Source organism: Dermacentor albipictus, chromosome 1 (genome assembly GCF_038994185.2).
Source record: "Dermacentor albipictus isolate Rhodes 1998 colony chromosome 1, USDA_Dalb.pri_finalv2, whole genome shotgun sequence".
Lineage (NCBI taxonomy): Eukaryota > Metazoa > Arthropoda > Arachnida > Ixodida > Ixodidae > Dermacentor > Dermacentor albipictus.
In genome coordinates, this window is record NC_091821.1 from 369923645 (window position 1) to 369941710 (window position 18066).

At 47.4% G+C, this 18066-nt stretch overlaps 1 long non-coding RNA gene across 1 annotated transcript in view; it reads left to right on the top strand.

Annotated features, from left to right (window-relative positions):
* Window positions 1-13589, top strand: part of LOC135904126 (uncharacterized) — a 65460-nt gene extending 51871 nt beyond the window's left edge. The window contains exons 2-4 of the long non-coding RNA XR_010565017.1: window positions 1474-1672; window positions 1790-1884; window positions 13495-13589. This is a non-coding gene — a long non-coding RNA (uncharacterized lncRNA). The remainder of the gene's footprint in view (window positions 1-1473; window positions 1673-1789; window positions 1885-13494) is intronic.
* The last annotated feature ends 4477 nt before the right edge of the window (window positions 13590-18066 follow it).

Consider the following 18066-nt stretch of genomic DNA (forward strand, 5'->3'; position numbering starts at 1 on the left):
CGCCAAAATGTGTACTTTACGTTCTGCATGCATCGCAGAAGAAAACAGAATTAAAGAAGATGTGATTATGTGTTCATCTTTCTCTTGCGTTGAGCGTTACAAGTGGGGGTGGTATAATTTAAATACCTACTCAACTTGCTCTAAATGTCTTTTATCGCTAATTATTGGCAAACCATGTCTACAATACAGTGTAGTCATTTTTAAGATTTATGACATTTTTAAGATAGCCTGTTGCAGACAGCATCATTCTAGTGCTTGAGCTAGATTATTCAGAGAGGTGGACATTGGTTGCACGAGAAATCGAAACACATGTTCAACTAATTCACAAAAATCCACTCATTATCTTTAAAATTGCTTTCCGGCAAATATTTAAATTAACTAATGGTAACCGGTTAGTTCGCAAGGCGCATCCACTTGGAATGAATTTACAGAATGACGCCAGTACGGGGATATGCGCCATCCAACTTACCGTAAAAATTCACTGCTGTTCCACTTACTTTTCCTAACAAAACGCTCTTTCCTGCATTGAAGCAGCAAAGTAACCGGAACGCCCATGTGTTTCGTTCCACGCTTTGGAAAGTTATTTCTGGAAACAGGTGTCATCGTGGAAATTCATTTCACTGGACACGTCTCGCAAGCTCACCGGCTACAATTCTTAAATTGCAATATGCGTCGTAGGGTACGTAATGAAAAATTTAACCGAATTTTTGTTAATTTGTGAGATATACGCATTTCAATACCTCGCGCTAGTAATGTTCGCCTCTTCGAATGACAAAAATTAAGCTACCTAGCACACGCGATTTTGAAATAAAACCTAAATATTATCCCCCTGTGTATATTTGTCCTCGTATTTACATAAGAAAGCTCGACGGTTTATAAAGGTAAAGCTGTTGCGTAGTGTTCCCGAATTATATAAAAAAAAGTTTTGTTTGCTAACGGTCACCCAACTGCATCTAGTGCTTCTTGCGGTCGTTTCACCAAATAAGAAGATACAGAAGATAAACGCGCTCCGGAGATTCATCTCACCTTTCCGCGCTATAAAATTAAAACGTCGCGCGTCGACTGTTGAGACGGCCCATTATGAGGGGTCGTGGAGCCAATTTCACGCACAGCGCAGGCCCGCTTCGACTCTCCGATGCGCCCCCGGATCGAGTGCTCGGCGCGACCTTTCGCGCGAACCTTGGCTGCGTGGTGACCCTCGAACGAATTGCGCGTCGTATAGTCTTGCGTCTGGCGTTGTCGAAAGAGACGTGCAAATACGCATTCATGAATGCCCGTGTTTTACGGTCCTTCGCGGCGCGCACGCGCGCTTCGTGCTCCAGAAAAAAAAAAGGTAAAGGCCGCACACGCTGCAGGCTATACGTACGCCCTTTGACGTTGTTAGTTGTTCTCGCTCTCTCCGCCAGCATTCGCACTTCTTTTCTCTCACTCTATCTGTTTGATGTCTTCTGCTTTTTTTTTCTCTGACTGCAGTGTTTGCCTTCCACCCGCCACTTTCTGCTGTCCTCTCCTTCTCGACAGCGCGTGTCGTGCACGTCCAAAAAATCGGGACGGCTACATAACGCACGTCTCTCTGCAAGGGCCTTTGATGCGGCGCTTAGTGGCGCTCCAAGCTGCGACACCGGCATACTTTGCGTGGCGGCTTTTAATGGCGTTCCGGGCAATAAATGCGGTAAGGACTTTAGTCAACGACTAGGCTATACTCTTCAAGCTTATACAGGGACGTGAAATTGTTTTTTGTAGCTATTGCGCTCTGTTTCGCCGCCACGCACGCTCTCTTGCGTTACAGTGGCGACACTCGGTCCGAGCCCAAGACACCCACCGCCGACGCTCAGTGACCGCTGCTGCTGCGCACGAGGATCCCGGGTTCGATTACACGTTAAGGTGGCCCAATTTTTTATGGGGGATCACAGAGATAGAGAGAGAGAAGGGAAGAAGGAAAGGTAGGGAGGTTAACCATACTGAGTCCAGTTTGCTACCCTATACGTGGGAAGGGGAATGGGGAGCGAAAGAGAAATGCAGCCAGAAATGTGTGCGCCGAGCTCTGAGTCAAAATTAATTTGCAGCCCTCAACTAAACTGCGTCTCTCACAGCCCCCGAGTGTTCCTTTTGCCGCACTACACAATCATCCCATCAGCTGCGCGGCGAAGACGACGTTTGGGAACCAGGTCATGTCCTTTGCGTGCGGCAGCGACAACTGATTTATACATGACCGAGCATCCTGGGACTAAACGAACATGAACTGTCAGCTAGCGGCTACATTACGGCGTTTTATCTACTCGTTTATCGACTTTAAAAGCCAGAATTTTCATCTTCATTAAACGTTAAGTGCTTATGCACCACATTGTTGGATGTTGGAAAAAAGGAACTCTTCAATTCAACGTTGCCCGCTCCAGAAATTAATGGAAAGTGAACGGAAAGTGAACGAAGTTTCATTTATTTTGGATGTTGTCTAAATTCTCTTCACATTAATACAAAATTAGGAGGACGCTTAAGCTTCACCTTTAATAGCGGAATGCGATAGCATTCAAAGATCCCTGACTGCTTCTCACGCTTCACAGCAAGTGGAGCGTATGTAACCCTAATGTTTACCGAGAAACGCTGGCCGTGAACGCTATGCACGAAGGCGGGCTTTGTGATAGAAACGCGGCCTCTTGCGTGGGCCGCGATGCGACGGAGGTGAGATCCAGCTGGAGGTATTGCAAGGAACCGGGCGCGCCGCTCCCTGGCCCCCAAGACACCCGCGCGCCGGCGTGCGCAAATGGCGGACGCTGCGGCTGCTCTGTGAATGGTAGAAACGCTGGAAAAGGGGTTTCTTTGAGTTTTCACGTAACAGAATTATGTTTTCTCGTATAGTCAAATTACAATCCGACAGCCATCATGTCTGTAGGTTGTGTGAAAGTCTAGTTCAAGATTTTTTCACGTATAATAGCTTGAGAAATTCGATTAGTTCAGTAAATTCCTTGCGTCGCGTGGAGGGCCTTGGTATGGTTATTTCGAAAATCTTTTTGCCGACCGGACGTTCGACGCCGGATGCCCACGTCGGATTACTTGTCACGGTCTCTCGAATGATGCTGTGTTGATGAGTACATGTAAGCTCATCGACGAGGCACCTTCAAAGGTGCCAAGTCCTCTTCCCATCTGACAACGGTTCCTTAACGCTACCGCGTTGAAAGGCGAAAAATACACCCCATCAAGACATACCATTATCGCATGAGTAAGCTACTTTATACCCCCGCCCCCTCACCCTCGTCTCAACCGCAAGCAGGCTACTGTCGGCATCAACTACAAACAGGCTCCTTTCTCTAATCCTTACATACTTTTCCGTATGTATCCGGGCGACCGTGAGCCTCACTGCCTCTCGTGCAATGCACCGGCCACTTTCGCCCTCATGCTACGGGGATGTATACGGCCTTCCCTCCTCACTCTCAGTTCTTACTATCTCCCTCACCGGAAGCATGGGACCACATCCTGCGATCAACCGACAGTCGCATCTAGGCCGCAACCTTTCTACACGCCCAAGACGTCGCGGGTGGGTTCCGCCAGCCTGCGACTGAATGGGTCACATGGTCAGTTCTACCTTTGGGGAATAATGTTGTTCTGTCTCTCTCCGCAGTGCGCGTATCGAGCTCAGAAAATATTTACCATGTGCGGTAGATAGCCAGACGCGCTAATTAGTAACTATATCCTGCAACCCAAGCATGCAGACGCCTTCATTTACGCGGGTGCACACAACACACCGTGATGCAGCCTCAGATATCTCTGCAGCACCTTCAGGTATTCTTCAAGTCCTGGAGAACAAAAATCGCAACTTGTCAGTAGCACTTGGAGGTTCAGAGGTTTAGAACGAGCTAGAAGGAAACAACAACGATCCTTAGGAGTGAGAAGTGTCAGATTTCTCAATGACGCGACTCGTCGCACAGATGCGACTCCTTCCTGTAGCTCGGCGGCAAGGGTACACATGGAGAAGTTCTACAAAGCAAAAGTCAGACGAGGAGATAATGACAGGGTACAGCTGCAGTTCTGATCAATGGGAGACGAGCCACCTTAGCAGTTAAGGAAGCGAGGATAGCTCACATTCTACCTTCAAGATTTTGACGCACAGTTCTGCATCAGACGTCGTAGAAGAAGACGCCTATAATTAGGCGTCTATAATCCATATTAAGAACGATTCAGTTCTCGCAGATTCTGTATATGTATGGAACTCGCCATCAATCGTGTTTTGCGTTTCCTTCCTTTGGTGAACCCTTGTTCATAAGCAGGAAAACAGAACTCAGCAGTAAAATGTCTACTCATTTTAGCTGCTGGTATTTGTTCTAAAGTTGTACTAATGTGGGCTGGGAGCGACACCTTAGAGACTGAGGCTACAGATTAATTTTTACTTCGTGATGCCACCGCAGTTTTAATCACACGAGCGTTCTCACATTCAACGTCCATAGGTATGGATACATTGCGAGCGGGATTAGACACCAGAACCTCCGCAGTAGAAAGCCATCGCCTCATAGTATATAAAGTTGCTACTGCGGCGTGTAAGGTAGTCGAAGACAACATTAGGAGTCTTTCAGTGAATCCGGATTTCCCACATATTCTTACGTCGCATCCCGAAAATAAGCTGACAAGACTACCGAGATAGGAAAGTACGTCACGAAGCGTTTCATTTTCCTAAAGCTGGCAGAGAGAAAGATGAATAAAAAAAAAAGCGCCGTCCTCCCAACCAAATATCCTCCCTCTCTGTAGTGTTCCAAGCGCCTCTTACGTTACATATTCGTCCCCCAAGCATAAAAACTCTTAGTGTCTGGCAATAAGGCTCGTTCCAGTTCTCCGAGTTTCTGCTCCCGACTTCAACAATGCGCGCATAAGCCGCTTGCTCCGTGCAACTCCGCAGTGCCGTTTCCGACTTCGAATGTTCCCAAAACACCCTATAGCATAACCATCCCCGAATCGAGCATAAGTTGCGCTCGCGTCATTGGCGAAACGATTGTCAACGTATATATGGCTCGAAAGTAGTCGGTTACTGCTGCTTGCTATCTGCTACGGCGGCTTTCGAAAGCTCCCTTGCAAATCGCGTCAGTTCGCGCGCCAGAGCATGGAAAAGCGGTTTTCTTTGGATGCCGCAAAGAGAAAGAAGATGGCGGAGAATTCCGCAAGAAGCAGAGGCTCAGGACCGCATAACACAGTCCCGCTCGTGCATCGAAGGCAGAGAAAACTCGGTCCTTCTCAAAAGGGCGATGAATTCAGCGACCAGCTCGGTTTTTCTTGGGCGAAGAAGGGGTGGCTTCGGGGATAAGTCAATTATCTCCGCCTGGCAGCCGTTCGAGCCTCTTCACCCTGCACGGGAGAAAGCAATGAGAAACTGCAAAAGTGGAACACACACACACAGACACACACACACATTGGGCAGCCAATGGGGATGGCAACTGTCGCGCGAGTTGTAATGAACCCGATTATGCGAGGCGCGAATCGTCCGGATGCTTTGCCGCCGAAGACGCACGCGCCGATTTCCAAGCCGATTCCCATGCGCATGCAAGGACGACGTCGTTAATCGCGTTTAGGTTTCGCTGATTATATTTTTTTCCTTTATTTGTATTTCTTTGCGCAATCGGATCCGACAGAGCTGTATGTGCGCAGGTCTCAGTTTTTCATACGATGTCTCGGGGCGTGCTCGAACGATTAGTGCCAGATGCTTGAGGAGACGATTACCGCCGCGTTGCGCACCGATTTTGCCGTTGTATACTCGCTGGCTTGGCGCGCGTGCTTAGTCCGAGGAAATGAATTCCTCGCGGTGTTTGCGTTGTGCCGAACGAGTTGCCTTCGGTGCATAATCCGCATTACTTGCTAAGCGATTCGGAGGAGTATATTGAAAGATTCGCGTGTTCGTAAAACAACACCATCAGTGCGCTTTGTAAGCTCATCGCCAAGGAACGCAGATGATTTTATGGATTTCCCACCTTCTTTTCTTTTTTCTTGCATTAGTTCTGCATCGACATGAGCGGAGGTGAGCAGAGGATAGATAATATAAGAAAATAAGGCAAAGTAAGAAACTTTAGACAATTTAATTGTTTTATGCGACAGAAAAAATATCCGCATATGGAGAAAGGTGGATGGAGAGTAGTTCGTAATAAACAGAGATTCTTCGATGAGGGGTAGATTTTGGCGCCACCAAGGTGTCATACGTATACATACTAAGGTATGCATACTATACATAGAAGAACGTATACATAATAGTCAGCAATTCCGATCAGTACTTAAAATGCCGCGCTTCCCGACGTGTGTTTTTCAGCCAATGATATCCGACGAAATATGTTCGCTAAACGTGCATATGCTTTGAAACAGTGAATCTATACTGCCACAGAAAGCCCACGTGGCTTCAGCCATAACTTCATAAGAAGCACTCATTACCCCATTTGAATGGATACCTTTTTCAGGCTACTGCTCCGCTTCTAACAATTTGGCCAAGCCCTTAACGCTGAGCTCTGGTCCGTAGGTGACATTCTGACTTTCGGTTCCTGTATGCTTCCGTGCAGTGTTGGCAGCAGGCCGTTACGCAAGCCCACCTCCGTGCTTTTTCTGGCATTTTCTCTTCATTTCTCTGAGTAGAATTTCGCATCACAGGTGCTCAAATATCAGTGAAGTACAATTCCTCGTGCCATCGACACAAGCGTATAAAGTTTGACTATTCGGCTCCAGGTAGACACTCCAAGAAACGTTGAGGGCCGCAGGCCAGAAGTAACAAGGCGTACGGCACAGGTACAGGCAGTCAACTGCGTTTCATTTCAGTAAGATTAACTAGACTATTGCATACTTGCCAGTTGCTGATGAGATAACGCAAAGACCTGTGGTTATAATGCACAACACCACATGCAAGTTTCTTAGCAAAAGACTTCGGCTCGCTTGTGGTCTGCGCTGTTTTTGGGGCGGTGCATGGCACCGCAGAAGCGTTAGGTGAACACGATAGCTGTCAGGTTCTCAAACATGTCCATCGCGTGGCAGTGTTCAGCTAAAGCCTCAAACAGCCCCTCATCGCTCCCTCTTTGCGGAACCTGTGCTCCTAATCGCCGGTACAAGCCCTCACAAAAGCAAGCGACGTCGTTAATCTTCCGTGAAAGAGGTGCAATTTAGAAAACATGCAATCTTCGGAAGCTGACTTCTTTAAGAAGATTAATCCCTCTCTGAACAGACGATGACTTCTTATTTTAACTATTTATGTGACGTGTCTTTTTCTGCCCGTGGTGCACTCCTCGCATAACAAACGTGCGCGCCACTTTGCTCTCTGGTATGTTCTGCGAGAGAGATCTTAAGAATAAGAAGCCACCATCCTCTCCTTGCCACCATCATCGCATGCTTTAGATTAGGCAGCGACAGGCTCCTCTCTTAATGCGACATACACCACTCTTGGTCTTTCTTCTTTAGCACTACTCCTCCGCTCTTCCTTAATCTGCAGGCGTGGTAATCCCTTCGCTGCAGCCGCTATCGTCGCCAAACACCTTGCTTCTTAGTACACGCGCCTGTACACGTTCTTTCAAGGATTGCCGGAGAAGCAGCAGAAGTGCTTAGGACGTTCTCGTATCGTTTTATGAAGCTCTAGCGAACGCTGTTTCTGAAAGGCGGAGTTCGGTTCCCCTCCTACATTTTCTTCCTCTATTTTTTTTTTCAATTTCTCGGTTTGCTCGTTAATAATCGCCGATTGTGTGCATGAACATAAGAATAACATTTAACAGAAATGGGTACTTCGCCAAGGAATCCCTCCTTCGCATGTGCATGATTTCTACGAATTGAAAGTTATTCCTACTTTAGCGCTGAGAATGCCGAAATTGTTTCCAGAAATTTCAACAAAACCCAAAGAAAAAACGCGGCACTTGGTGTACAGAATTATACTAATGGCAGATTATTTATTGCAGCGCTCTTGGGTGATATTCAGCATATACTTTCATTTAATTCTACAGTTGGTTAAACGATTCTAGCATATGTCGAACTGTTCGTTAACTTCCAAACTGTTATGTGAAAAAATTGTAGAGCATGTTCGCACACAACTGGCAGTTGTTTTCATAAAGCTGTGTTAAAGTAAAACGTTTTGTGACAAATCGTTTTTAGACTTCTAGAAAAGTTTGCAAGCTACGGTATTACAAAATAAAATGAAGAAAGACAAGCTTCGCAATGCGTGTCGGTACATGTCCTCGCACGTGTACGTGGGTAAGTGCACATGCACGTTACGTGTACTGTATGCTCTCTCCCACTCGATTTCTATAATAAATAGAAGAGTATATTCCACTGCAAAGTGACAACGGCTACCTACTCCTTTTCTTTTACAAGTGTTTTCAACTAGTGTTGGAACGAAAAAAAAAATACCGATTTAGTTCGGGTTCGAGTTCAACGCGCTTCGATTTCGTTCCGGTTCAGTTCCCGTTTGGAGAAATAAAAAAATGTTAACAACTTATCTGTTAACAACGGTGGAGAATAGAGATCAAAAAATGTTAACAACTTAACTGTTAACAACGGTGGAGAATAGAGATCAACCGACCACATATAACGAAATTGCGCAGCACTTTTATCTCGGCAGGAGAGAGTTTCCCCTTCCACACAAGAAGTTAAATAGAGCGCAGGCATTGACCCTCAGATTACTGCAAACAGGCTCATATTCCAGCCCGGCTTTATTCCACAAAATTTATCCCGACACCTATGCCACTAGTTCTTGCAGGCATTGCAATGACATCGCTAGCCTAGATCATATGCTCTGGCGTTGCCCCTCGCTACGAGGCACAGAAGAAATCAATGAAGACAAGTGGCTCTCCGCTATCAAGAGCCCTGATGCCGGGGTGCAACTATGGGCTGTCCAGAGGGCCCACGATGCGGCGGTCGGGCAAGGCCTGACTGTCCCAACGTGGGAGCGGCCCGCAGCGCGCTGGGTCGCGTACCTCAGGACCTTATTAAAGTTTCGCATCCATCCATCCATCCAACAACTTATTCGCTAAGCTAGGCTGAACTGAGCTGGTTGGCAAACCGGTTCGGTGCATTCCTTCTTATCCTGGCCCATGACGACACGCTGCATAATGCTATCGACATGTCCGCATGGCGCATGCGTAAATTTCATCAGGAGAAGGCAAAAATTTACGAAAGCATTACACGGATACAGGAGAACTTTCATGTACGTATTAAAGATGGAAGTAATTAATAAGACGCCCTGCGTCACCATAATGACTGCGTAGCTTCCACACTCGTTACTTTGACAGCAGCAAAGTCACTTAATTTTCGTTCTGCTTCACATTTTTACTATAGGGCTGGTAGAGTGACCTGTGGCATGTGAACTATAGCATCGAAGACGGCCCGAATTCTCATGCTATAATATAAATTACAACTTAAAGCTTCTAGTCTGTAGCAAAGGAAGCAGCCTGCATTTGGCATTTCGTTCAGTTTCCTGCATTTTATTTTTTATGCAGGTGAGGACTGATGCACCTGAACGATGAACAAGGACGGTTTGTGCTGAACCATACCTCGGTCTTCCTTGCTCACCTGCACATTCGCGTGATCTTGTGTTGGCTAAGGGTGGACAAAGAAGTCAAAAGCACGCATATTATGCCCCACGAATAACTCCTACAACTCGAAGAGCGTTGCACTTTGCTTAGCTAAGCATCAAACGTGCGTTGAAACTCGACACGTAAAAAAAATAAGATTTCGCGTCCCATTTACAGTCGCGATTACCACTCACTGAGAAGTAGACGGCATTCATTAGCTACCACTTTGTTATGGTTACATTAAATCATGCAGTTGAACTCGTTGATAACCTTCCTCAAGGACATCATCTCAAGCGCTCTCCGTGTTCACCTAGTTAATCTAGTTTTAGTAGCAAGTTGGCCTAACGGCCGCATTGGGAACCTCCTCCGAAACGTTGATTCCGCGGAGTCCTTGAAACAACTTTTCAGCCGCGGAACACAACTGGCATGGTCGACTTCAATAGTGCCAGCGTTTGTGCCGAGGTGGCTGAAGTTACCAGCACATACGCATCGTTTATCCCCACTGTCGCTCATAATGCAACTCGTTAGTCCTAACAATCTGCTAGTATAGGTTGCACCTATTGAAGTAGTTATTTGAAGAATCATGCAAACAATTGAGCACCCGTCGTCACCTTACATGCTTGAACAGTTTCAGGCAGAACCGCTAACCATTGTCATTTCTTTTTCGGCTCAGGTTCACTTTGGGTTCAAGCACGTTCCAAAATATCGGTTTCAATTCAAGTTCAGAGCCATCCAAGATTACGGTTTGGGCATTGCTTTCGGTTCAGGTTCCGTTCGACGCCCTGTTCTCAGCCAGCGCCGAATAATATCGCGAATAATGTCATTAGTATTGTACTACGATATTGTAGTACTCTGACCCGCAATACTCTTATTTACATGTTCGGCTTACAGTTATGTCAAATACCTGGTATAAATTTTGGTCAAGGCACAGTGAAATGTTTCTTTGTTTTGCGATTTTGCGCGTAGGCTACTATAGCGAATACGAAGCTCGGAAATAAGCCTCACTTATGTGTAACTTCAAGACCTGAAACTTCAGAAAGGGCGCACAACTACGCAATCGTGCGTGCTGGGGCGACGCGAAGAAGTAATTCGCTAACTTCGATTCGTCCTTAAGTGTAAATGCCTATTTAGCGAAGTACAATCCAACTAACACTCTGGAGCAATGGGAGGCGCAACTAGCCAGCTTAGACCCGGAGGTGCAGAAGGCTCCTCTACAGGTAACGTCCGGCTGGCGGAAGGAGCCGGTGGAGCCCCTGACTTGGGGCCCCACCCGTCAAGCTCCCAATCCCCTATCCCCTTTTCCCAAATTCAACAAAGTTCTTCTTCTTCAGTGGTTTGCGCCAGCTGTGTCGACTGTCCGAATGTAGTGCTAGCTTTGACTAAGAACCGCTCACACAGCTGAAGAATGGTAAGAAAGACAAGGCGCTGATAAAGCTGAAACAGAACATTCGTAATGATAACCGTCACTGACGCTGCTGACATGAGAATCTAATAAAATGATGTGCTTGGAAAGCTATGTAGAACCCACTTCGATCAAGAAAGAGAACGAGAAATATCCTCTATGCGCACTCGCTGTTTTCATTTTTATTTTCGTAGTTACAAAATATACCTCCGTTTAACAGCATCTAAGCCCCGCAAGGAGGAATATATTATTATGCCTAAAGCGCAAACAGTCGATCCTGAAAGGGGGCTTCATGGTGCATGCTAAGTAAGTGCAAAAAAACCAGCCTTACAGGCGTGGAGAGAATATTTGTTGCTCATGCGTGGGGGAAAGGAAAAGCTAACAAAGCAAAGCTACTTCTGTGCTGTCAGCAAACAAGGCAACCAGGCAGGCAGTAGGATGGTGAAAAAATCAAGGATACGCTTTCTTGAACTCGGAAAGACAGAAACTGCTTTGTGTTCTCCCGTGACTCTGTGGGCTTGTAACAGGACAAATCACTTAGTGTGAGTTGACAAGTTCGTTGCGCTCATCCTAGCTATGGGGATATGTTTGCAACTCGACAAATCGACAAAGTAACGATCTAGACAGTAACTATCTGGTACTACCAAAATGTTAACTTCAAGCGATTTTTCTGCTGTAGAACTGTAGCTGTAAAATTACCTTGTACATGCCTAAAGGATTACATGCCTAAAGCCTTTCTGTAGTTGTGAAAGCATAAAGGAACATAGGCTGTGAGGAACGTAACAGAGTGACTCCTTTCTTGAAAATACCAGTAATTGTAGAAAAGAAGCTTACGTACATCTTCTTCATCTTTTTAAGAGAAACAATGCTAAGCTTTTCGAGTGCATCCAGCAATTCGTTCTTTACGTCGAAAAATTTACATGAATAAACTAGCGCGACATAGACTTGAGTTGCATATTTTCTGCTGAATGGCCCATAGTGCATTGTAATCAGTACAGTGCGCATTGCCTCCCAGCGTTGTCTTTTCTTTGCACTCGTTCTCAAACTTTACTTTGGTGACTTTCTGAATACTGTTCTTTTTGTTGGCGCCCTATCAATTATCAACTTTCTCAGAACTCTATCTCGACGTCTCGTGTGACTTTGCGTCTATCAAAAAGGGCGAATAGGTTCGACATGGCCTGACATGTACTCCACTTCCAGAAAGAGAGACATTGACGATTAGGAGAAGCGAAGCGCTAGCCAAACTGATGCACCTTTTACGCCTTCTTGCAAAAGTAAGCTGCGCAAGTACATGTCATCTGAAGTGACGACCTCCAAATCTCTCCAGACTGTGCTTCGCGCACGCTACGCACCACGCCGCCAATGTTCCCAAGGCTCCTCACTTCTCCCCGAGTCTTTGGCAGAGTAAATGGAATCGTGTCGCCTGTAGCGCACGAGGTGGTGACGTCGATGAAGCCTCGATACGACCCTCAGTCAGCGAACGGCGAAAAAAGGCAACAGCAAAAAAAGACAGCAAAACGTGGAACCGAGGTCTGGCGACCGGCGGCCATATAGAAACGGCAGCAAAATTCTTTATCGGCGTTACGCAGCCCCGCCGCCTCACCGTGTGCAAAAGCTGGACCACAAGCTTCACAAGCACGGTAGCTATAGAGCGAGGCTCAGTGGGCAGGGAGAGCAGGGTAGCTGGCGGTCTAAAAATGAGCGCGGTCACGATAACCCCGCGCCACTGCACGCGGTAGCGTGACGGGGCGAGCGGGGATGTGACACGGGATCTTTGCCGCTTCGTCTAATCCTGGGCCGACGCGCTTTTGAGCGCGTGGGTCGGGGATTAGCTCCGCGTAAAAGAAAAGAGGGCCCTCGTAATGAAGGGACAGTCTGTGCGGCTTGGTCTTGTATGTGGCTGGAAGAGCTGGAATTTGGGCGCCGCAAATGAAACCTCTTTGCAGTGCAGTTGATTTTGGGGCGGCCAAAGAATATACCGTGGAAAATTTGAAAGCCGCGAGGTGGTACGCATATTACGGTCCAGTGGCCGACGAGAATGTTTCCTTTAAAAATGTTATTGCAAGAGCTGTGCGCGGCCTAGGTAATTAAGAAAATGGTTTATTCAAAAAGAAAGGTGCAGTAAAGTTTTTCTTAGCCAAAAGCTTGACGCACTGACACCAAATCTCTCTCTCTCTCTCTCTCTCTTTCTCTCTCCTTTTTATTCTTTATCACGTCTTCTCGACTTCCTATCATAAAACAAAAATGTCGGGTACTCTTAAGTCGCAAGCAGAGCTTTAATTAGAAATTAAACGCGGAATTTTCGACGCACCATTTGCTTCTAGCAAAGTTGGCGAGCACTGTATGGTTCCTGAAATGTTTACCTGGAAATGTTCTCTAGAAAAGAAAAAAAAGAGTTTGGTTAAAGAGAAGCTTCGACAACTTGATGTGAAGAACGTGTGAAAGGCCCGCTTTCACGGGTTATTAAACAGACGGTTTCTTCAGCATAAAGTTCGTTAGCTTTTGCTGATATGAAAGCAGCCGACGAAGAACGTCCACAAACGCCAGTGGATATCGGTGGTTCTTCTGTCGTCCCGCTTACAGCCTCTGCAAGCACAGCTGGTCGATGTCGCCAACCTGGGCGATCGATATTCGACAAGAAAGAATTCCCATAGAAGTTCCCGACCACCATGCTGACAACAGCGCACGGTCCCGTGTCCTTTTGACGAACGTGCGGCAGCGGCAAGCGTCCACACATCAGCGGGGACACACCGCCGTTCCCTGCTTCCCGGTCCCAGTCGGCAAGCTTTGAGGCGTCCCCTCCATGCGCGGCGCTTGGCAACCCATTGTGGACGCCCACGCAATCTCGGCGATTCCGTCGTGCGCCGCCGCGCTTGCGACTTTTAATCGACGCCCCGCCTGCGCGCTGGAGCATGATTGGACGAGCCGCGGGTCTGCGCTATTGGTCGCCGCGGCGGGGGTCAGCTGACCCCGGAGACCTTTGGCCCCGGCGTTACTGGTCGGGTCACCGGGGCGCAGCCTCGCCAGGCGCCGGGTTCGGACCTCACGGCGCACGCGCGGGGGGCGGGGTCACCAAAGGTCTCGGGCCGCTCGCGCGCGAGCGCGTCGCGGGTTGTGCGCGCGCGCTGTTTCAACTCCGGCCCTCTTTTCTCTCTGTGTATTCGTGCGCCCTCTGCATCTCGGCGTCTGTTTCATTTCCCTTGGTTGCAGCAGAACAGCTATAGCGTCTCCCCCAAGGGCTAGTATGGAGTTGCAAAGTTGGTGCACGCTTCCAATGCGACCGTCGAGATCAGGAAGAGGAACGAATTCTTAGTTCTTGGTGCAGAAAAGACCATGACACTCACAGCCTTCAGGACTAGAGCAAATGTGTCAGGCATGCCGTGAATCGGTGCAGGTGCATCACTGGTGTAAACAGGGAATGCTCAAGAAAGCCTTCTGTAACTACTAGACGTGCGGGAAGAGTCAAATCCGTCGGCATACTGAGGGAATGCGCTATGTGTAATTCTCGTCGAATGAAAGCGAAACGTTGCTGCCGCGCAGCGTGCAGTTTCCAACTGATAATTTTGCCCATTTTATCTAGCAATTGGCAGGTATTTTAACATAACAGGTCACCCACTGGCACGTCCGGCGCTTCCGGCGTACGATACTTAGTGTGCAGTTTGCCGTGCCCTCATTAAAGTTCCTATACTCGCGGACAACTTTCTGTGGCTATGAAGGGGACGCACGGAGGCAAAGCGCGCACAAGTAAGAGCGCTTCTGAAAGGAGTCCCACGTTTTCATCCACGTTAGTTTAAGCTGGGGAAGAGAAAACATAAACACTACATTAGCAACAGTTAACTAAGACCAAACACACTACTGTATGTAAGTGCTTACTTATTTTGGGGTACTTCCCTTCCGCGTCTGGGCGAACGTGAAACCGTCGCACGTGGAAGCGGCGTCGATTCGCCGTCTGTTCCGAGCAACCAAAATCACTGTCAGACGCTGGCGGACTACTTAGCGCAGTAACCCTTATGTAGAAGCTCCGCCCCCGTAGCTTTTCCTTCATATCCACAGAAAGTTGTCCGCAGGTATAGTCTTCAGCGAAGAATTGCATGGTATTGTGTGGTGGCAGCGGTACACACAGTGTGAGGCCGGAGGAAGTAGAAACAGGACAAGCGCTAAACTCTCAACTAATCTTGTATAGGGAATAACGTTAGCATACATACAAATGAAGAAACGGGTGAGTGAAAAGTATCAGGGCGTCGCGAACACGACTGCGCAACAACAAAGATTGGCTAAGTGGTATTCTGCCATGTGCTGGCTATAGATGTTCAAATTCCTTGTTATTGAGGGCGATGGACGCTTGACTAAGACATTTGTCCCCTTTTCCTTCTAATATGGAAGGACTCATTGACCTCGCAGGCCAGCTGGCGGCCATCACGAGACAAGACTGACGTGTCACAAAAGATGGGGTCCCACCCACACATTCGGTTAACGTGGTCAGATGCGAAGGATTGGAAGCAAAGAGTGACCACTCTGGCTCTGTGATGCTCAATCATTCTTCTCCTTTGGCCAGTGAATCTTTTGCCTCACGTTAAGGACAACCGATACGTGACGTCAGGTTTGCATGTAACAAATCTTTAAACGTGACCTACACTGCACTTGCCCTCTGAAAACCTGCCCGTATTCCGTCGTTGTCTATTGACCATTGCGCAAAACACCACTTGAATATCGTATAGTTTAGGGCGTTTTTTATGCGAAGCATATTACGAGGGCTCAACCCAGCTCCTCAGGCGCGGCGGTGACCATGAAATCACGTGACACCGTGACGTCACGACAGAGGAGAAGTGGCTTTGGCTCAACTCTTGCAAGACGGGCTGGGTGGCAACCCAGCTCCTCAGGCGCGGCGGTGACCATGAAATCACGTGACACCGTGACGTCACGACAGAGGAGAAGTGGCTTTGGCTCAACTCTTGCAAGACGGGCTGGGTGGGAATCGAACCAGGGTCTCCGGAGTGTGGGACGGAGACGCTACCACTGAGCCACGAGTACAACGCTTCAAAGCGGTACAAAAGCGCCTCTAGTGAATGCGGTGTTGCCTTAGAAACGCGCTGTTTCTAAGGCGTGCGTCTCTTGCTCAGGCGCACATTTCGTTGCCGCGCCGAACGCTGCTTTGCTCGACGCTCACCGCGTCCAATGCGGGGCGCGTAGTCGCTGCCCTGTAGCCCATTGTCTTACACCCCTTGGCGGGTCGACGGGAACGCTGTCGCGTTCCACTCTTGAAGGCGAAGAAGTAATGCATGAGTTGTTTCTTCGTCTAGCCGAACCAAATATAGCCAAGCAACAGCAGTTCACCAGGCTAAACAGTGGTTCAACAACTAAAATAAAGGCTAGTATGCTTCGCATCCTGGGCTTAACCTTACCTAAGCCACAGCCATTTTTTTTAATGCATGGGGGAGTTTCTATGTATAGGTTATGATAGCTTACCTTTTTTGGTTTCAATAATTGTTACCCGCCATCGCTTTCTGGCTTTTATTTCTATGACTTGATCTGTTAATATTTTTTTTTCGCAAGCTCCTGCAATTACATGCGTTGGAACGGCGGCCAAGCGCAACATTTGCACTTGCTCTCGGAAGATGCTTTCCATGCAATCAGTGCATGAGTCTAATAGCGCTAAAAGAATACATGGAAACACAATACCTTGTTTAATCAGCTTTATTTTTAATACCTTTAATTAGCTCAGTATTCTATTTTCATATATTAGAAATGTGTAAAAATTAGGGTTGGCATCAACATGCAGCACTCACGCAACCGACGTGGTAACATATATAGGTGTCTGTGTATAATGAGAGGTACACTGTTTAGGACAGAAGATTAACGGTGCCCCCTGGGTTCCTATTCTTTAGGGTTTTTTTTTTTTTTTTTGCAGCGTGTACCAGCTATTCTTCTTTTCGTTACACACGCACTCGCGAACAAATAACCGATTCTTGTCCTTGGCCTGACCAGTCGCCTACGCTCCTGCATCGTCCTTCTACGTGCCCTTCATTTGTAGGACTCCGCCTCGGTTCCTATGAAATGTTCTCTGTGATGCACCAACATGGCCCCACTTTTTGTCTTGGGCTCGCCGAAGTTCCGCTGAGATCATGGATAGATAGAAAGGCTGTCTGCAGATGCTGTGTGCTTCTAGCAAAGTGACGTGTTCGGCAAGTTGAAACAAAATAATACTAAGGAACCAACGAAGCAAACTGAATGAGTGCTTTTACTTGCAACTAGCTTATGATTAGTATAATTATTATTACTAGTATTACTTGTAGTAGTAGTAGTAGTAGTAGTAGTAGTAGTAGTAGTAGTAGTAGTAGTAGTAGTAGTAGTAGTAGTAGTAGTAGTAGTAGTGGCAGTAGTAGTAATAGTAGTAGTGTCGAAAGTGCATTAATATCGGCGCACACAGCCACTTCGTAAATATGAACGGATGCATCAGACATCTGAAAAATACTCAACCAAAGTAGGAACCCAGTGACACGTGAACAGCTTGATGCATTTGCTCGCAGTGCGTCATTGACACACCCGTTAACCTAAGGAAAGACGGGTTTGAATTCTGCGCGATGCACAAAAATTACTTCCTTTCCTCAACAAGTATGACTTCTAAGTGAACCCTTGACCAGTATCCTTCCTGAGCGGAGGCACCGTTGGGTGAACTTGGATCTGCGGCACAGTCGGCTGATTTGTCGGGTTGCTGTCCTTGAGAAACCTTCGTGGCGTGGGTTCAATTCCACTCGGCATCTGATAAATTCAAGGGACCTTTTTCATCGTTGTAGAGTGGCACACTCCCAGTGACACATACCTATTTACCCTAGTTGGAGTCATTCAACTTCAACGTTCATTCAACTTCAAGACGTCCATTGAAGAGGGGCATACACGTGCTTGAGATATACCTTGTGGCATAAGCGGTAATCAAAAAGGTTTATTGGAGACGAGCAAAGACCGAACTGGATACACCCAGTATACTCCAAGTCGGCGTCAAAAAATTTCTTTGAACAATGGTACTCACCCAGTCACGCATCTACCCACGCATTACCCAAGTCCGCGCACATTGTCGCATACTGAGTGGCCCAAGTTGGTCTGAAGGCTGGTTTCAAACCCTGTTCTCTCGGCACACCAACCCGATGCTCTTACCAT